Below are 21,803 nucleotides of genomic sequence, written 5' to 3' on the forward strand. Positions count from 1 at the left end.
CAACCTCTTTGGGCAGCCTGTTCCAGTGTTCTGTCACCCTCACTGTGAAGAAGTTGCTTCCCATATTATAAGTGGAACCTCCTGTGTTCCAGTTTGTACCCATTGCCCCTTGTCCTATCATTGGTTGTCACCGAGAAGAGCCTGGCTCCATCCTCGTGACACTCACCCTTTACATATTTATAAATATTAATGAGGTCACCCCTCGGTCTCCTCTTCTCCAAGCTAAAGAGCCCCAGCTCCCTCAGCCTTTCCTCATACAGGAGATGCTCCGCTCCCTTAATCATCTTCATGGCTCTGCACTTGACTCTCTCCAGCAGTTCCCTGTCCTTCTTGAACTGAGGGGCCCAGAACTGGACACAACATTCCAGACGTGGTCTTCCTTCACTTTTCTCAGATGGCAAGAAGAATATCTCTAAAACAAAACCTGGCTCTGTTTGATGGTGTGCCTGAAAATAAAAAAGTAAACTGTAAGGGACTCACTGCCCGAGTTGCATGTGTCTGCCTCCTCCAAACATATGCTTGGACGTGATGCTCAGGGGTGCTCCTTAGTGGCTGCTCTGTGCTGCTGCTGGTGCCACACTCATCTCTCTCTTCTGTGCCAAGAGTGATGCACTCGTACACACCTGGGAGGCAGAGCTCAGTGGAGACACAGGTGTCATAGGCAGCCCTGCGAGACATGCCTACTGGCAACATCAAACCGGTGTACCAGTTTTGCAAGGAAAAAAAACAGAAGCACACATCCATCCTTCTGACTGAGGAACCAATACCACAGGGTGCTGGCTTTAGAAAGTGGTTCCTTGCATCCATGACCTTTAATGATATGTTGTCAGGAAATGTGAACAAGAATTAAAAGATAAAATAAAAGGTACTTTGTTCTTTCAGTGAAAAAAGTTGTCATTCTCATTTCGATGTAATCAAAACCTTTATGTAATCTGAGCGTTGGTGGAAAACAGTCTTCCTGAATTGTGTTTGCCAGTGGGATTTTCAGAATGGGTGCGTAGGTGGGAACTAACAATAATACTCCACTCATCTCAGTGCTGCACTGCATGGCTGGCACAAGGCTGGTACCAAGACTAGCCATCGATATTAGCCTCACCAGTTTTGACTCACAGTAGACTTGTTAGCATTTCTGTTTCAGAGGCACCAGCCATGGGATGGAGGATTAGGAAGGAAGTGGCACTTGAATTCCTTAAGATTTAGTATAACTTTGCATATTTTTCATGTCTTAAATTAGAAGGTCGCATTACCATTAAAGTCAGCCATTGGAGAGAGAGAAATTATACAGCATCCACATAAACGGCTGTGCGTGACTGGGATGCCACCCCCTAGTCCTGCCCATGTACTTTTTGCCAAAATCAGGTTTTGCACCATGGGACTCTCAAATGGTTTTGTCGCTGCTTGTCCCATGTCCCTATTGTTTGTAGTGAATGTCAAATCATCCTCCCCATCTGTATCTGAAGCGCTTGGGCCCCGATGCAAACATTCATGTCATCAGTGGACTAGATCTTCAGTAAGCATGATTAATCAAGGTATTCAGAGGTCATATACACAGAATTTATTTATATTGTTGTGACCAGAGAATACATTTAAAGCATGTCTTTGCCGTGAGCAAACTGTTACCAGTTAGAGCACCGATGTTACAAGATGTACCATTTCTCAAGATTGCTGAAGTCACAGCAGTAATTCCCATAGATTTTAATGGATTTTGCTGTAGGCCTTTTCCTTATTATAAAATTAGTGCTTTATCTGGTAGTGTACTGCAGACCAATTGTGCACCATCATTGGGAAGAAGCAACAGGGAAAGTTTTCACTTCAGCTGGGAATTAAAGACTATTTAATTTTTTTATTCGATATCTTGGGGTAGACGGTCCATAGAAGTTCATTCAGGTAGTACTATTCATTCAGGCAGTACTTTTGTGCAGCCTATTGGAGTTTATTTTTCACAAATTCACTGACTAAATGTTTGTTTCTCACAAAGCAGGAGAGGAAGAAAATATTAATCACCGTCTTGACATAGTCATTTTTTTTCTGCTATCTTACTATCCACGTAGAGAATACTTTGCTTTGAGCATTAGAATACTCTGTGGATGTGATATCTCTTTTCCCCCACTTTCCTCCTCTACAGTGAATGCTCTTAGATCAGTTTTATGGTGCCATCTCTATTCTGTCCCTATTAGATGTTCCTCAGCTTTAATGTCTATCTGTGAGAATTAGCTAGCAGATGAAGTAAGCAACCAAGGTTATGACCCAGGTAATGCTCTCATGTGTCAGCTTTTGTTTATTTATCTGCAATATAAAAATAATTTACTGCAGGGTAGGTGTTCTTGGAATATTTTCTTCATATAATTCTTTGAGTCTAATGCCAGCTGAGATACTGAATCAGTCAACTGCTGTCTCTTCTGGTGAGAATTTAAATGACAGTTTCATAATTGCCCTCTGCAAACTGAGTTTAGCTGTTGCTCCTACCAGGGCCAGAGAATTATTCTTTATGTACCTGCTGAGGAAACTTAGCAGATCTTGAGAACTAGGTGGAAACAGTGAGAGGAGTAAAGTTTTCTTCATAGTCTTCCTTATGTCCTCTTAACATGCTATTTCTGCAGGATCTTGTATAAGTTTTCCAGAGGTGCACCTCATAGCAAAGCAAAGAACTGATGCAGGTATTCCAGTACAGATCAGTGATGCTTAGAGTGCCTTAGATCTACCTGTCTAACTGGGTGTTTGAAAAGCAGCTGGTTCACAGCTTGCACATTCCTTAGCTCCACCTTATTTACTTCCACATTTTTCTTTCTAGCAGCCATGGGAAAAATATGGGTAAATTTCTTACAAATATAGCAACATATACTGAACCAGAATGAAAACTTGAGCATTCAACTCTTTTCCCACACTGTATGATCCTTGGTTATGATGGTTTGCAAAGCCAGAGCTGGCTAGCATATCTTACCTCTTCTTATAGTTACGAAAGAAAAGAACATAAACTGCTTCACTTTTGATTTTGGTTCTTTTGGTCTTATATCAAATATTCATCTGTAGATTTTAGGAGATAAATAGTTGGGATGCTTTTTTGTGACTTTGCTGGGCCATTAACATGGTGTCACTTTTCTTGTTCCTTCATCTTGATTTCTCTGTGTGTCTGCCATAAATGGGAGCTCCTGGAGAAACATCATCAGGCAATATGGTTTACGTAAACTCCATTATTTTCTTTGATCTTTAAGAAAGAAATTACTTAAAACATGTTATCCTGCTCTGAATTCGTAAAGCTCTTCAGGGAACATTAAATAGAACTTCCTGCCTAGCATGACTGGTCTTTCAAAGTTTTCTGTTTACAGACCTTTCATTCATCATGTCTTCTTACATCATATTTCCAGCATTTTTAAAAATATCAATATCTTTGTCTTTAACAGTAACTTAAATTGCTATACGGAAAAAGAAGCAGTTAAATTCTAGAAACACCAAATACTATATAAGGGGAAATCAGACTTCATGTTACATTGAAAACAGACCTAAACACATTCAAACACAGAAATGCACTGTAGGTCATCCAAAGTACTGTAGTGACATGATTTAGAGTAATAAGAAGGAAATTTGATGCATCTTCTAAAATTAATTTCATTTGAAACCATGAGCACTATAAAAAGCATTTATCATACTGATAATATCTATTGCAATTGCATTATGCTGTGGGTTGGTGTGTTTTTTTGTTTTGTTTTGTCTTAGGTAGTGGGAAATTATTTATGTATTAAGAAGACATATTCCAGTAGAGCTATTTCTGCTCCTGGATAGGAAATAAACAGGTGGGAAATAAGCACAGAAGACTGAGAGAGGAAAAGTAAGCCCTAGCATATTTACTGATTGTCCTTAAAATTAATCAATATCTCATAATATAATAAATATCAGCAATGAAGCAGAAATTACTGCTATAAAGCTAATTTAGACTAGGTTTTCTTTTCATGACTAAAGGTTGTATATCAATTTCTTCAATGCTGGAACAATAAACACTTGGATTTCACTAAAACAAGAAAGCAATAATTACACTGGTCATCTTAATATTTTTTTTGTCTGATGCCAGTCTGCTCCCTTTGGGTGGATTATGCACAAAGACACAAGTCTAAAGAGCAAAATTCACATGAATAAAGCTAAATAAAAATAAATGAGCTTCTTTAATAGAGTTAAATGTATATATTAGAAGTAACAGATGTAGAAGAGAAATAAATTAAGAGCATATACTTTACCATTGTATAACAGGAATATCACTGAACTTGGAAAGCATCGATTTGGAAATTCGCTCTGTTATCTCAGAGTGTGAATAGTTTTTATGTTGCTGAACATTTTCATTTGTCCAAATTTACATGGTGCTAAAGGCAACCTTTTTCTGATAGCACCCATATCATATTTAATTTCAGTATTTTAAGTGCCTGTTCCTTAAATTTTCTATTTGAGAATTTATAGTTTAATACTTACACTTATATTTAGGTAGATAGAAATTATCTGACCTTTAAAGCGTCTTGTATTGAAATGGAAGATAGAGAATGTGAATCTTTCAGTGTTGCAGCTGGTATCCAGGGAACTGCAAATGAAAAAAATCAGAGGTCTTCACTGGTCACAGTGGTAGAAACTGCTCTGAAGAACAGGGTTTCTATGCAGGAGCAAAATTGTAATTGTAGAAATACAGTGTACTGAGGAAGAATCAAGGAGCTCAAACCCATTAAGAGTCTAAAGTATTAGCATGTTAAAGAGTCCCTGAGCTTGTGCCTGGTGTAGGGTACATCTGTGTGCTGAACAGAAAAGGGTCAGGGTCTGCAAGCTGGAGCACTGGAACGGCCAAACCCTCCCGCAGCTGAACTTTTAGCTCTCTGCGAGGCCTGTGCGGGGCCATTCCCGCTTGCTTGCTTCAGTGCAGATCTGGTGCGAAGGAGCATAGACCTCAGCAAAAGGGATGAAAACTTAGTCCCTCTGGGTCTCCTAAAGGCTTTTAACAAGGCCCCTCCTAAAGGCTCTGTAGTACCTGAGTGGCTGAAAAAAAAAACAGACATGGAGAATATGAATAAATGTTATGTTTCTCAGTGGAGGGAGGTAGCAGTGGAGTCTAAATGGATTTGCAGGAGCGTTCTTACTGCCCAAAATATTCATAAATATTTTGGAAAAAGACTGGAGAGCAAGGTGACACGTGTTGTTGACAAGACTATATTACTCAGGATCGTAAAATAAATCCTGATTGTAAAGAGTTACAGAAGAATCTAATGGTATTGGGTGATAAAATGACATAAAAAATTCAGTTGTGGTGAATATGAAGTAATGAAGAAGAACAATCCACAGTTTATATAAGTGTACAGTGACATGAAATGGCTGTTACCGTCTTGGAAAATATTACTGGGGGGATAGTAAAAAGATCTAGGAAAACATCAGATCCATGCTCAGTAATGGTTGACAAACAGATGGAGTGTTGCCAATTGTTAGAAATAGCAGTGAAGATACAGGTTAAACAGAGTTTGTAGACAGATATTAGAGCAGCTAGTGCAGTTGGAAAAAATAGTGTTATGAATTGGTAGAAGTAGCGCTAGGGATATGGGTTAAATGTGATTTGTAGGTAGATGTTAAATCAGCTAGAGCAGTTGGAAAAAGTAGACAAGCTTTCTGGCACACAAACCTTGATAAGGTTGGAGATAGAAGAAGGACACTTAATATAGATGAACAACAATTGGATCTGCTAAGAAAAAAATGAACAGCAAAATAGGGAACAGTAGCATCTCCTTTTTTACCACCGTCAAAGACAGGATATTAGGCTAAATGGACTTTCTCTGGCCCAGCATAGCAATTCTTATATTCCTGTCACATCCCTGTGTAAATTTATGTACCTACAGTGCCATTCTGCCCTCCCTTTTCTAAAAAGCATATAGAAGAAAAGGTTTGGGGAAAAGTGATAAGGAAGACCAAACATACAAAATTGTCTCTATGAGAGAAGGAACTACATTGACTATGACTCTTTAACCCAGAAAAAAGATAATTTAAGAGGACATGACTGATATTTGTAAAGTCATGAACAGCATGAAGAAGATTAAGATGGACATATTATTTGTTGTCTCTCATAATACAAAATGTGTGGGCCATCAGATGGAATTGACAGTGGTCAGGACCAGAATAAGTAAAATAAGATACTTTTTATTTGTGCATTACAAAAGGATATTGTAGATGCCAAAGTTTACCTAGGCTCAAAGAACAAAAAAAAAGAAAAAAAAAAAGAAAATTAATGGAGCTCCTTGAAGAGCTTTAAAAGGCAAGAATGAGTCTTTAAGCTATTAATTGGCTTTTCTGCATTTTTCAGACCCAGGTCTGATGCCCAGATCATGCACTCCGTGTCCATGCAGTGCACATTCCAGTTACTCTTGGGAACATGACAACCAAGTCACTCCAAGGACTTTGACATTACAATGTGGGGTCATTGTTGTACTTTTACAACTGCTGCTGTGGAGGACTGTGATAGTCTGTCTCATCATTTGGTTACTTTGGGGTTACCAGGCAGATCATAGAATCATAGAATCATTTAGGTTGGAAAAGACCTTTAATGTCATCAAGTCCAACCATTAACCTAGCACTGCCAAGCCAATCTCTAAACCATGTACCTAAAAACCTAATCTAAACGGCTTTTAAACACCTCCAGGGACGGTGACTCCACCACTTCCCTGGGCAGCCTGTTCCAATGCCAGACAACCCTTTCTGTGGAGATATTTTTCCTAATATCCAATCTAAACCTCCCCTGGCACAACTTGAGTCTGTTTATTCTTGTCCTATTGCTTGTTGCTTAGGAGAAGAGACCAACCTCCTCCATGCTACAACCTCCTTTCAGGAAGTTGTAGAGACTGTTAAGGTCTCCCATCAGTCTCCTTTTCTCCAGGCTGAACAGCCCCAGTTCCTCAGCTGCTTCTCATCAGACTTGTGCTTCAAATGCTTCACCATCTTGATTGCTCTTCTTTCAACACATTCCAGACCCTCATTGTCTTTCTTGTAGCAAGGCGCAGATGAGGCGGACGGGTTAAGGGTTCTGCAGTGTAGACATAGCTTGTTCTGCCCCGAGCAGCATGGACACAGGTCAGTCTGCTCTAGCTGTCCAAAGGTCAGAACCTACTTCCAAATGTGGTCCATTATGTAGGTAACATATAGAAGGCCAGGTTTAGGAAATGTCCGACCTAAAGATAGCTGGGTGGTGGGACGGTAAGTCAAGGAAACATGCTCACTCTGTTGTCAGGCACACCTCTAGGTGTTGCCTGGTGTCAAGGTCAGGGGAGTCTATCTGTTCCTACTCTCTTGCAGGAGAGTGGTAAAAGCTTATTGCTGGAAATAACAACATGTATTTCAAAGTAAGTGTTATTTTTTGTATATGGTCTTTTTGAATAAGAACGTCTATCAGACATAAGTATGGTGTAATCTTTTCCTGTTGGTCTCACTCAGCAGAGACTATACTGCCACAAAGTAGCCCATGTGACTCACAGAATCACAGAGCAGTTGAATTTGGAAGGGACCTTTGGAGATTGCTCACTCCAACCCCATTGCCTGTTTAAGACAGTTATAAAATTCAATTTTTAGAAGATATATAAGCAGCAGACATTTGAAAGAGTGTTTTTATCTTTGCTGTGCCTCTCCACCGCTCTCAGTGTGATAAACTCATCTTACAGGTCTAGAAAAAAGAATATTTTACTGAGAACATCTGTCCTAATCTTGCATTTATTATTTCAGTGTAGAAATAATTTTGTTTAACGTTGTTTAATGTTGCCCATGTCTCACAATGGGGTAGCTTATCCCTTCAATGAGTATTTCTACATTTGGCACTATATTCCCAAAATGGAAAGCATTTGCCTAAGAAGACAAAATGATATTTCAATTTTACAAGTATAAGCTGGTTTAGTTTTTATGTATGAATTACTTTGGCCGCTAGAATGAAATCACAGTAATTTTCATCATTTTGCTTATTAAAAAAATCATATGTTTTGAAATGTGTCATTACTTAAAAAAACATTTGATTAAAAGTTCCTGGACACTGATTCTGCTAATACCTACTCATATTTGTAAACCTTGGGTAAAGTCAGTGAATTGAGAGGAACCACACATAGAGAAAAACAGTCTAAGAGGTACCAGAAATAGGTCTTGATTGCCTATATGATCCAGTGGACAAAATTACAGGAGGAAAATGCTTAATTATATCACACATTTCCAAAAATAAGATTATGTTGAAGAACAGTTTTATTACACTCTTGAAGTGCAAAAGCAAAAATTTTCTTTTTCATTTGCATATTTAGATGCATTCTGATTTTTAGCTCTGCACCATTATTTTTGTGCTTAGAATATGAAAACTGAGTGTTTACTGCCAGAAGGCGGTGGTCCAGCTTGTGCTGGTGTGGGCTTCTTGATTTACCACTACCTTAGGACTGAAGGTCACTCAGTGTTCTGTACAAGGAATTCATCTGACAAAAGCAGCATCTGAGTTACCAAGATATATTTAAAAAGAGAAAGGTAAAGATAGGGAATTAGGGGTTTTAAACCCCCAAATCACAGGTTTGATCCTATAAAGTACTGGGCACTGTTGCTCTATTGCAGCAAGACTTACATGTGCTTAAAGCTTTTGTTCAGGGCTCAGCATTTAGCACTGTTTAATCTCAAATGAATAGTTCTGAAAAAGAAGATTGATATTTCCTTTCATCCACCAATTTCAAAGGACGCTGTGAACAGCTATGTACAGAAACTATATAATAAAAATGAGAATTCAATGGTGATTTCACAGATAAGCATAGTAAAGAAAAAGATGGGAAATCAAACCAGAAACCTTCACTTTCTCATGTCAGCTTTTCGTGTTGAACTTATGTGTAGTTTTATTTTTCTGTCTTTTTCCCTCCTTATTTTCAACATGAAATCCTCAGACTCCTCATTTGTGGCCAAAGGTGTGAATTCATGCAGAAACACAGGAGAGGATGTGTCTTCTGAGCTCCCACGTCTTGTCTTTAAACTGTGGGTGTCCTGTTGAGTGGAAAAGTGGCTGTTGTGTATTCACCTCTCATCACCCTCCCAAGCAAGAGGGTAGACAAAGGGCTAAATTCAGACTCCACCTTTGATAAAGGTAGAGTCTGCCTTTGGAAAAGATAGAATAGATTTATAAGAGCAGTGGAAGCAGCTTGTTTCTGCTGAGGACCTGGAGCTGGTTTCTACTTGAGCCTTAGAAGTGTACGTCTTTTCTTGCAGTATTTTACTTGTACATTACTTAAGCAGATTGCTTAAATACCATCACTTTTCATTTTCTCTTATTTCTTGTTGTGGCAAGCTCCACCTGGGTACACTAAAACTGTTACCTGTCCCTGGGTATACCCAGGGATGTATGTTTGCAGTAGGGATACCTGTGAGCTCTTGGGTGTTCCAGCAGATCTCTGAACTTTGCACATTTAAAGTGCTTCTGTTTTTCCACGTGTGTGGGAGGGTGTGTTGCTGCTAAAGGGATTATTTAGGTATTCATCTGAAATAAAACTCAAGAAGTGTCAGCCAGAAATGGGAAGGAGATAGTCAGGGTTAATTTGGACCCATTTTAGTAACTGGGTGCTACTTGTTTAGGATGCTGGTACGGGAGTCCATTCCTGGTCAAACAACTAAGGAAAGTAGCACTTACGTTTTGCATTTGGCTGAAAGACTGAATTTCCAGAAACACAAGATTCAGTATTATTAAGTGGAAGTTCTGCACATGAGCATTAGGAAAAGAAAGTTTGCATTCTAAGGACAATATTTACTGTTTTCTACAGTTGTAGTTTGTGAAACAAAAAAGAATCAGAACTTCACTTTGATTAGCCATAATAGTAGTTTAGCTATTTTCACAGCATTAATCTTGCTGTTAGCTTTTCTTTTCACATTATGAGGAGACAGCATATGACAGGAAAAATCTGTAACATCATTCAGCATCTGATTATATGCCCTTTTTCCTCAAAACCAATTTGCATGCCTACAAATATCAGTGTTTCCCAGTGAAATTGAAGGTGTAAAATATTGTCTCTCAAGCTGAAAATTATTTAGCCAAAGATTTTTCAGTATTTGGGAATTCTGGTTGGATGATTTCAAAAGCGAAACTATATGTCACTTGCATGATTTGGCATTTCTCCAGTTGCATAGAACATGAGTGGAAAAGTGGAAAAAAATAATAAAAACTTAACACTGATTAGATGGTAATAAATACCGGTGCTATACTGTGTGGTGTTATTCATCTACATAGTAATCTGTGGGATGAGTCAGAGCCAGCAGATTCTGAGGGACCCTGTTTTGTGCCTGTATATTCCTGACACATACTAAGACCCAAATTAAGGTAAAACCGAAAGGGTTGTATAACAGTGAGATACTTTCCAAGGCTACAGAAGTGCAATATTGCCTAGCCATGGAAAATAAATTGTATGGTTTTTGTTTGACTGTGTTTCATCTGGGGGCTTCTCACTGTAAATGCAGTTAGTGTAGTACGAGGAAAAAACAGTGATTTGGTGACAATTAGGAGACCCAACCAAGACTTCCCCATTCCCCTGTTGCCCCACACTCCTTAACAATTTCCTTACCCATTCAAGGCAGTGAGGTGCCTCCGTGAAATGGCACCTTCCTGCTCCAACCAAGGCCTTATTCCCAGCCTTCTGTGGTTTAATGAGACTGTTAGTTGGGACTAACCTGACAGCTCTACTGTATAACTTGCTTTACAGGGAAAGCTGGTATATGTATATAAACTGCCCCCTGTTTCAGCTGCCTCACCCCTCCCCATACCCACAGGAGTTCTGCCTAAATGCAGCCACGGGGCTCTTTCATGTGTTAGAGACTGTAATGGAGGTTCTTCTCTTTTATGATTTCCAGAGAGACAGGTGGATTCAGAGGGTGTAGATTTGTCTCATCTCTAGCTCTTTTACTACTGAGCCAGGGCAAACCATTACAGGTGCTGAGGGGACGGGTGTATCTTGCTGGCTCATGAGGTGTCCTGTGTGTAGCCATATGTTATGTGCTCCAAAGCGAAGGCACTAAGGAGGAAGAAATCTATTCTGTGTAAATGAATGGTTAAAAACATGATTAGAGACTGGCCTTACATTCTCCGTTGCTACTTCGTTAATGTGGAAGCTCCCTGAGACATGCTTGTGTCTGAAATAACAGGAGACAGTCATGCTCCAGCCTCCGGGAATTTACCACAATACCATGTTGTGTGGTTTTGTAAGAGAAACTAAAACACAAAGAAACCCCTTTGCATTAACATTTGATTGAGCAATTAAAAACGTGTAAATTGTTGAAATGCAGAGACTGTAAAAGCTTTCTGTTATTGAGAAAAAAAAATGTTTAAAGCATAGGATCCAGACATTATTCTGGGGCTGTAAATAGCTGATATTTACAGTATGGATGACTCAATTTTCTTTTGCCTGATGAACAGGGCTCCCAAAGCTCATTATGGCTGTTTTGTCGTTTATGTAAGACACGTGGCCACTGTGATTTGCTTTTCTCAGTGTCCCCTCCCCCATCGGCAGAAACCTTTGAGCTTCAAACGCAGATGTTATACTGTGCTCTTTGTGTGCTTGTGTGTGTCTGAGTGTAAAGCCATTAAAGAAAGACCACGTGCATAATATGCTGGAAAACCAAAGCTGAAGCGCAAGACTTGGCTTGTGACTTCCTATCTTTTTCTTTATTACAGTGAGATGTTAGCATGGGCTAAGTGTAGGACTAATGTGTATGAACAAGTAGTGGTTTAAAAGCAGCCACGCTGCTTATAAAAATCAGCAATTTAACATAAGCGGGAATGGCAGCTTCATTAAATAACGCTATGATCTCTCAACCATATCCTTAACTAGTAATCACCTCGTGGCAAAATACATAGCTAATCAGCCTCCTAGCCTGCCAGTAAACTTACAGGGGAATTAAATCCTGAAGGAAGAAGCCCATAGTCCCGGAGGAAGGCTGAGTGCATGTTTCACTGTCGTCTTTTCAGCTCATCTCAGTGGTCTCACTGCTAGAATGTGCTCTGTTGTCATGGCAACCCCGTCTCCTGCTTCCTACAGGAAAGATTAGCTCGTACTGTGCACTGGAGAGAATTTAGGGGAAGTCAAGCTAATCCCTGGGTGCACTGCGAGAGAAAGGTTGGACCTCGCCTGAGGGATGCTGTATCTGCAATGATAGAATTGGCCTGCCACAGACACTGGTATTTAAGTTGAAGAGCAGAATTCACAGTAAGTGTCAGATCCTCCAGAGAGGAATATTGAATGAGGTTTTCTAAGTCTTGGTGAAGACTGTCCCATGCCAACAGTGGTATGACAGCAGGAGGCTGTGTGTGGAATACCAGTAAGTTTCACCCGTTCAGGTGGTATTTCCAATATAGATTCAAAGCCTCAGTTCCCTGGAAACTAGGAGATCAAATTTTAAAACGTCGTCGTGAGACGCGCACCTAGAAACCTGAAGCATGTCTCATTTGGTGCTTAAAACTGAGCAACTGATGATGAGCATGCCTTACAAATTGTGTGTGCACTGTGCAGCGTGCTTAGGAATTCCTGTGTGCTGAAAAATAAGCGGGAAAGCATGAGGAAACTGATCTGTGTGTGCTGCAAACTCAACTGCAAAAGTGCTGAGCTATCAAATTAAGCATGAAAATTTACAGCTACTGATTCAACCTTGTTTTTTCTTCATATTAAAACCCAAACAGAGAAAACATGAGCTTTTTAAAGGTATAGTCATAATACAAGCTTTTCTTTGAGAAAAACTCATTTTAATGTAGCTAAATTAAGGTGGTGTGTGACATGATGCAGCGTGTGAATTGTGTGTTTGTTTTCTTGCTGGTAGAGTTAAACAGAGGGTATATTAGCTATTCCATTTCTGGTATGTTAATGCTCTGGCTTTCTTTGACATGGTCCTGTATTTCACTTTAATAGATGCTCAAGGCTCCCAGCTTTAAACTAGACTGTTTGCAGTAAGATTTTAACTGTCTGCTTTTGATTACTGTGAGCTTTTCCTAAACTTATTTTTTTCAGCAGAGTTTATATGTTCAGCCTACGTATTTTTCCATCTTTAGTATGCATGTTTTTGCTGTTGAGTTTTAAATAAAAAATAACTTCATCATTATTTAATGGCTATTTAATATATAACAGTATTATCTTAGATATGTTTATGCGTATATGTGTTTTATATGTATAAAATGTGTGTGCATGTGTTTCTGCAATACATACTTGCATATTCATATGCAGACAAATAGAGTCTTTGTTTTAATGGGGCCCATTAGTGATTCATGTTGATACAATATCGAGGAAGTAAAAAATCTGTTTTCACCTTGAAGGATAGGTGTTTTTCTCATATCTAAAATGTTTATTGTTGCAAAAAACTAATAAACACAGTCCACTAAAAGAAGTAGCATATGTTGCATTTCTGTGTGTGTTTATAGAGTAAAAAGGGAAAGCATCCTGACTGATTTGATGAGAGAGCCCTATGTTGCATTTCCAGAGACCTGGGTCCATGGAATAGGCAGTGAAGGGACAGTTGGTTTCTTCTCTGCCCTCCCAGGGCAGCACAGAAAGAGTCACACAGAAGCTCCAGATTGGTTAGTACAAGAACGGTCTTCCCTGATTCTTTTTTTTGGCTGGTCTACCAAATAGTAACAGAACTGGTAAACAAAGACAATGTCTATCTTCTTTGTATTGATACTTAAAAAACTCAATAGCCAGTGTACATCTATTATGTGGAGGACTATAGAAAGAAACACAAAAGGTATGAAGCTTTAAGTCATTATTCAGGCTTGAGTCTGTGGTGGACATATGGGTGACAGGGAATACACACAAATGCCAAGCAAAGAGGGGGTCAGGTAAGAGAAAATTCATCAAGTGTTCTTTAGAGTGAGTACGAAGAAATCAGTATATATTATCTGTCAGATTAAATTACTAATTAAAAATCAGTGATAAAATAACACAAGGAAACATTAGTCAGAGAATTCATTGTTTATTTTCACCACCACTGGGAGGCTATGTTTTAGAATGACACCTTTTAACATAGTTGTTTACACCTTTTAAAAACTTTTAAACAGTTGACTGCACAAATTTTCTACCTTGTGTGTCCTTTTATTAAATTAATTAGCCAAGAAGGTGGATTTTTTATCTCAAGGTCATGATGTATTTCCTTTTTTTTTTTTTAATCCAGCATTTAACTTGTGTATGGAATAATGTTGGTTGGTCAAATGTCTCAGCTTTTTCTTGTCTTCTGCAAAATGTGTGATTTTAGGAAGTGGGTCCAAGTTTTATTAGGACTAAGTTTTCACAGAGAGACTTGAATTCCTCATCTGCATTTCTAGACAACTTTAAGCACCAACTGTAAACAGGACTAACTGAATGTGAGGAAGCACAGTGAGGTTCCAAGCAGGCACCCAAACCCATAACCTGTGTTCCATTCTCCTCTGAGAAAACAATGGGAACACTCCTTGTAGCAGTGGGACTGTTACCAGAAACTAAAAAGCAGAGGTGACTCTGCTTTCTGTGTAGAAAAATGTCAGAGTCCCTAAACTCTTAAAAATAATAGACCTGGCAGATTCTGCCAGGGCTCCTCCACGGCACCCTCCTGCTGGGAGGGCTGTTGGCTTCCCCACAGCAGTGGGTCACTCCTCTGCCCAGGCTTTTCTCCTCATTCCCTTTCTGGCCAGCATTCCTGCTCCCTGCAGGTATTGTCCTCTCCCCGAACTGCCTTCTTCCTGTGTCACTGAACTGCCTTCTCTCCTAGCGTTCAGGCTGTCTGCTGGCTGGATGGTGAACTGGCTGACGTTATACTTTCTGATGTATCTGAGCGTGATCAGCAGGTCAAGGGAGGTTTTCCTTCCCCTCTGCTCTGCCCTGGTGAGGCCACATCTGGAGTACTGTGTCCGGTTCTGGGCTCCCCAGTTTCAGAAGGATAAGGAATTACTGAAGGGAGTCCAGCAGCAGGATACGAAGATTATTAGGGGCCCAGAGAACCTCTGTTCAACCTGGAAAAGTGAAGGCTGAAAGGGGATTTCATCAATGTTTATAAATATCTCAAGGGTGGGTGTCAAGAGGATGGGACCAGACTCCTTTCAGTGGTGCCCAACAATAGGATGAGGGGCAAGGGGAAAACACTGAAGCATAGGAAGAAGTTCCACGTAAACATGAGGAGAAACTTCTTTACTGTGAGAGTGCCAGAGCGCTGGAACAGACTCCCAAGAGATGTTGTGGAGTCTCCTTCTCTGGAGACATTCAAGACCTGCTTGGACACATTCCTGTGCAATTTGCTCTGGTGAACCTGCTTTAGTAGGTGGGTTGGACTAGATGATCCCCAGAGGTCCCTTCCAACCCCAACCATTCTGTGATTCTGTAAAAGTAAATGGGATGATTTAATGTATATACTGTTTCATCGGATCAAAGTTTTGAATTATGACACCAATCAGAAAAATATTGTTGATAGTGTGTCACTCTCTTTCCTTGAAACATTTGTCACTATTGCAAAACACTCTCTCCACCAACTTGTAAAGCATCACTTCTGCCTACAACCTCCCTTTGGAATTTGTGACTAACAATTTGTTCCTCTTTCATTGAGATACTCATTCAGGGAAAAATAGGTAAGGTGTTCAGCACTTCCTGGGCGGTATGCTGTACCTTACAGAACTTGGCTGTCTTTTTACATCCACAAATATGATAAAATCACAAACCCTAATCTGTCCCAGCAGCGATCTTGCTGCTGGTGTTCTCATTAAATCAATAACAGAAATAACAAGTTTATAGTATAGAATCATAGAATCATTTCAGTTGGAAAAGACCCTCAGGATCATCGGGTCCAACCATAACCTACCCTAACCTAACTCTAGCGCTAAGCCATGTCCCTAAGAACCTTGTCTAAATGCCTTTTAAACACCTCCAGGGATGGTGACTCCACCACTTCCCTGGGCAGCCTGTTCCAATGCCTAACAACCCTTTCCATGAAGAATTTTTTTCTGCTCCTCATCAGACTTGTGCTCCAGACCCCTCGCCAACTTTGTCACCCTCCTCTGCACTCTCTCCAGTACTTCAATGTCCTTCTTATGATGAGGGTCCCAAAACTGAACACATACAATCTATATGTCTGTCCATATCAGAGATTTATCCTTCATATTTTAGTAAGAAAAAAGTAATAGTGATGACATTTTTTATTGGTTGCAAGGCATTTTTTTTCCTGAGGTATCTCTGCCTCTTTGATTCCTTTGAAATGTTCTCTGTTTCCCTGAAAATAAGCCCTAGCATGATTTTTCAGGATTCTCCAAATATAAGCCCTACCCAAAAAATTAGGCCTAGTTACAGTTCATAAAAGAAGTCAATGTAAATAGTATCCAGGCAACTATACACGTAAAAAAGTAAAATTAATTTGCAATAGAATGCAGCAGGATGGATAGATCCTTCACCAAGAAAAGCAGACACCTGACAGACACCTGACAGTTGTGCTGCCAGTGTGCTACAAGCAGGCTCCATGGACAAGAGGTTCTCATTTAAGGAAAGTGCCATTGCTAGACATGAGAAATTGGGGCCCATGGTTCTAGAAGAAATAGAGTCACAAGAAATTCATGATGGAATTCAGGGTTTAGAGAGTTACGTTGATGTTCCAGAATGCGATGACATGATTATATTTGAATAAATGTTGATTTTTTGTTGAAGAATAAATGTAGATTGTTGTTGATGGAAAAATAAGATCTCCCCTGAATATAAGCCCTAATGCATCTTTTGGAGCAAAAATTAATATAAGACTGTGTCTTATTTTGAGGGAAACAGGGTAGGTATATATGTTATGTTTCCAAAGAGACTATAAACAACCAATTTGAAGGTGGTAGAAGTGGCCCTCAATGAAGGAAGTGTATCCTCACATGAAACAAGAAATTTAAATCTATTGAGCTCAAATATTTTGATTAATATTTGTATTTTTCTTCTGTTTAGACAAATAGCAAGGATTGAAAAAATGTATTTTCAGATGACAATTTCCCCTAATTTGGAACAGTAACAGCCAACCACATGGGAATATTTTCATTATTTAAAACCTCTTTATCTTCCTTTTCTCCTCAAAAGTAAAACTCTGAAGCCACTAATTGTATGTAAATTTCATTAATGGAATAAATTATTTCCCAGGCTGCACACACTGGCTTCTGTTGACTCTAATGACATTAAGATCATATGCATCTAGAGGTAGATTTCAGCCCTCTGGATAGTGTTCTTCTGGCCAGCTTTGTACAAGTTAATTAAAAAGTGCTTTCTCAGTGCTGTGCTGCTGGCATTTTGGCTTTCTGTGCCCTAAGTTCTTTATATTAGCTGAAGAGCTAAGCAAAACAGCAATGTGTTTTTTCAGCAGGGCCAAATACAAAGGGAGAGAAACCAAGATTATCTGGAGCAAGTTCTCTGGTTCTAGCGGTAGTTGAGATACCACACGCTGTCTGGCTGGCAGCCCAAATACTAAAAGAAATGGAATTGTTCTTGTTGCAGCTCCATTATTCTAGTTTTATATGCTTCTAGCCACAGCAAACTGAATTTTTCAGTCTTCTCCAGAGGTCATTTGTGAGACCATAAGAATAGGTGGCTACTAGGAGCATCAGGGATATACCTGCATCCTCTAGGACAATGCTGAGGTTTATTTTAGATTCCAAATATCAAATTATAGAATCAGTAGTATCAAAATTGCGATTGTGGTAGAAGGTTATACAATGGGAATCCAGGGTTTCTGTCATTCTGTTGCCAGAAGAGTCCACTTGGAGTTTTACAGGGTATACAAGAATGAATGTGAGCTGAAGATTTGAGTGATCAATCTTTTCATGCATAGTGCATTTTAATTTCTCATTGTGAATTTATTACTGACAATAGTTTAGTTATTATATCTTGGTGTGGACCCCTTTAATGGTCTGTCTTTAGGTGGGTAATCAGTCATTTTGAGTTTGTAATTTCTCTAGTCATTATGGTTGAAATAGTTTTCTGAAACATGCTGAGGAGAAGAAGACAGCTGGATATGTGGGTTGACGGCAACAGCAGCAGCAATCCTGATTGCATCTGTGATTTGTGAACACTTTCAGACAGCAGCAAACCAAACGTGATCTCATCAAAACTGTGTTTTGGATATCGAGTCCAAGGGCCAGAGTGCCATGTTATTCACTAATGTCCTTCTATTCTGCCCTTTGCTACTGCATAAATTACTGAAGATTGGTTTTGATGGCTCATATTGTGGAGAAATTGCATTAACACTACCAGTCCTTTTAATGTCTGCAAATGTGCTGTCATCATAAGTCCACTTCCAAAACAAAATCTCAGCCTTTACTCCCTGTATTTTACCTCACTCTTTTACAGTAGCATATGTGGTGTTGAGTTTGGCAGGGACTCCAAGTGTAGGAAACTCCAGAAATTGCAGATTTCAGTGCTGAAGTTAAAAAGAAGTGCATTTTGGGAAAACAGACTGCTTGAGAATTGGATAATAGCATCTACATAAAAGGGACTCCACACCAGTGATTTTCACCACACTTGTCAAGTGGTTTTTGCCATCTGTTGGAGGTATTTCAAATTAGAGCTGTCTCAGGTATTCTTCAACAGAAGAAGATGATGTTGGCATTAAAGCAAAAATCTGCCAAATTTTTCAAGCACAAAGAGTTTTCAAGTTTTCCCATCTTTCATTTACACTTTTGTTCAATTCCAGTGGGAGGGAAAGTTCAAAACAAGAGATGCAGTGCTTATTCAGGTGGTTGGACAGTGAAAATTTCAAGTCCGCAGCTCAATTGAGGAATAACAGTGGATATGCCAGGACTATCTGTCAGGTACTTGGGGCTTTGAAAAGTTTCCAGGCATTGAATCGTACTTACTTGGATAGCCAGAGGTATTGTGCTGACAGACCATCTAGCAAAATCATTCTTTTTTCTCTTTTGATACCTCTTATTCTAGTCCATTTTTAGATGAGGTGTGACCAAATGCTCAGCAATATTTTGGGAATTGTAAAACCAAAAAAATAAATTGATGTCTGTGCCAAAAATAATTTCTGGAAAAAAAAAAAAAAAAGCGTGTTTTATTTTTGCCAAATAGAATTTCTGAAAAGGAAAGAACATTTTTTGATTTTGCCAGTCACATTGGAAGTCAACATGTCTATTTGTAGTGTTGTGAGCCAGTTGGGATTTAAGCGATGACTTGAATGAAGGCAGAAGAGACCTCGCTGTAGTATTAATACTTCATGGGAAGTCTGCTATCTTCTGCCTGAAATCACCCAGTCAGTGGAAAGACCTCAAATCATGGCTGTTTGTGGACAGTTTGCAAATCTGCCATTTTTCAACCAGAGTTATGTTACAGGATTCGGAATTCTCCTGTCTTGGGCCATGCAATTTTTTAATAGGAAAAAAATAATAACTGTTGTAAACTCCCAAGCTGAATCTAATGCCTGGTGTATGATAACACATGTATATCTCACATGGCAGTTTTGACATTTGCTAAGTGAGAGAGATTTTTCAGACTGATCAAAGGAAGACCAGTCATCATCACTATTTATTTCTCTCCCTTTTGTTTGATGCCTATAATTATAATCAACATGTTAGGGAGACTCCCAATAGGCCCATTTCCTTCACCTCAGTGGCAACACTTTTGTGTTCAGGTAAAGCTTCCTTAGCATTGATGGCTGTTGTTACCTTTTGCATTCTTTTGCTGGTGTTTGGGCTGGTGCTCAGCCTTTGTAGATGCTGAATATTTTAAACTTTCACTAAATACAGTGAAAAATAAAATTAGGAAAGCATAATGGATAAAACATTAAAAAATGATTGCTTGCCAGATGGAGAAATGCCATCAAGTTTGTTATGGAGTGTTGCCCTGCGTGACCAGAATACTGCTTTCACTCAAGCAGTGAGGAGACACTGTAGTTACCCAAGGCATGTTCAAATCAGGAAACAGTAATGTATTATACATGCTGCCATGGACATCCATAAGCATTTTAAAGTGACAGAATAAAAAGCAAACTGAATTGGAAAGGGACATGCAATTTATATCCCTTAAAAATGTTGATTTGCTTGAGTTTATAAGAACAGCTTTCCAAGCTCTGGAATTCTTCTCTGAATTGCTAAACCCACAGTCTCTCTGTAACACAATCCTACACTTGACTCACTGAGATTCTGTCTTGGCAAAAACATTAATTACATCACAGTCATTAAATAAGGAAACAACAACCCTATTGGAGACCTAAACTTGGATATTTAGTGTTCTGACTTCTCAGATTCACTAACATCCACATTCCTAACGTATCAAGGAAGTTTTAGGACACTGTTGATAATGCTAACATTATGATGAAGTACAAAGGCTGTTCATGTACTTTTCTTCTAGTTATTCTCAATTCCGTGTTTATTACTTATTTTTAAACTGAATTTCAGTATGTGAATATTAGAGGCACTTACTGTACTCTCTGCTGAGTTTGGAAATTTTCCTGAAAGCCTTAATGTTAGTGTGAGTGGAGAGAACTGATTGGAAAGGATGTGACAGAATTGTTCTAGAGTGAAAACCAAACCTTTTGCAAAAAAAACCAGTTGATTTTACCAACATTATCAAATGAAAACTGGAAAAAAATTACAAAAATGGTAGGAAATGTCTTCACTTCGAATTATGAAGAATTTTTCATGTCCTGGCTTTTAATATACAGTTGCAAATAACAAAATGGCTTTAATTTACTTGATACAAGTGTTTAAAGTATACTTTTCTGTGTAAAAAAATAAAAAAAAATTAAATTGTCATTTGAAATGCCAAACTACAGAGCTACAAAATCGATGATTAAAGGTCTATGAGTCCAAACTATTAGTAGAAATATTGTTAGTGAAAGTTATGCTGTCAGCTCGGATAAACTGTTTTCGTTATTATAGAGGTACCCAAAATATTGGTCTGACAGGGCATTTTGAACTTAGAGTTACTCCTTCTTTTATGCACCTAAAATAGCTACTTTGTAGCCACTGAGATGGTGTATACATTACAAATATAAAGCAAAGAATGCTTGCAAGTCTTCTTCAGAATGGTTCTGAAATAAAACTTAAAATATAATAAGAGCATCTGTTGAACTTCAGCAGAACTCTTGATTTTCTTACAACTGGGCATAGATTTTCCCAGTGTTGTTGTTCTTTGGCGGGGGGTGGGGGTGTAATGTAAGATTTTTTCTTATTTCTAGTTCATTGTAGTCTTCTAGTGATAGGCAAAATATTAACAGACATATTATTTTTTTCATATTTCAAGGGGAACCTTCTGTTTCTTTTTCTAGTAGGACTATAACAGACAAGCAAACCCAGCAATTTGTACTAGGAGGCCCCTGTAGGAGTTTGGGTGAAATGTTGAGAAGGATGTATGAAGCACAAAGCAGTCATTTCTGTTTGCTCTTAAGGCTTCTCCTCTCTTTCTCTCCCAGTTTTACTGATGGAGAGGGTCTAATGAGCCTGAGGTCGTCTTCCCCAATATCCTTGCTGCCTTTGCTGACGGGGTGCAGAGCTGTTAAATGATCATTTGTCTTGGTTGTGTTTGGGGCTTTACCCTTCAAGAAGGAGAGACCCACTCAACACACCAAAGCTGGGAGGCTAAATTTTAGACTTTAAAGGATTTTATTAAAAATGCCAGTATTTGGGGCATCCAATCTGCAGAGAATTTCCTCTACTGACTCCAACTTGACCTTTCCTCTTTGTTTTTATCTTCTGGCAGCTCCTGATGAAGTAAAATATGATATCACACACATGCAGTAGGTTTGAGTGGCAGATAAGTTGAATATAATTCCTTTCAGCCCTGTTGGTGTTGATGTTTAGGCACCAAACATGAACCTACATGTTGCTTTTTTGTCTG

General features: G+C 39.0%; 1 protein-coding gene across 5 annotated transcripts in view; it reads left to right on the forward strand.

The window, feature by feature from the left end:
• NOL4 (nucleolar protein 4) overlaps positions 1 to 21,803 on the forward strand; it is a 193,959-nt gene that overhangs the window by 78,035 nt on the left and 94,121 nt on the right. The window contains exon 1 of one of the 5 annotated variants that reach the window (XM_065830305.2): positions 12,052 to 12,206. The exons of the other annotated variants lie outside the window; for them this stretch is intronic. The gene's annotated coding sequence lies outside the window, so the exon portion shown is untranslated. Of the gene's footprint in view, positions 1 to 12,051; positions 12,207 to 21,803 lie in introns of those variants that run through there. 5 annotated transcript variants of the gene reach the window in all.

Source organism: Patagioenas fasciata, chromosome 2 (assembly GCF_037038585.1).
Source record: "Patagioenas fasciata isolate bPatFas1 chromosome 2, bPatFas1.hap1, whole genome shotgun sequence".
Taxonomy (NCBI): Eukaryota; Metazoa; Chordata; class Aves; order Columbiformes; family Columbidae; genus Patagioenas; species Patagioenas fasciata.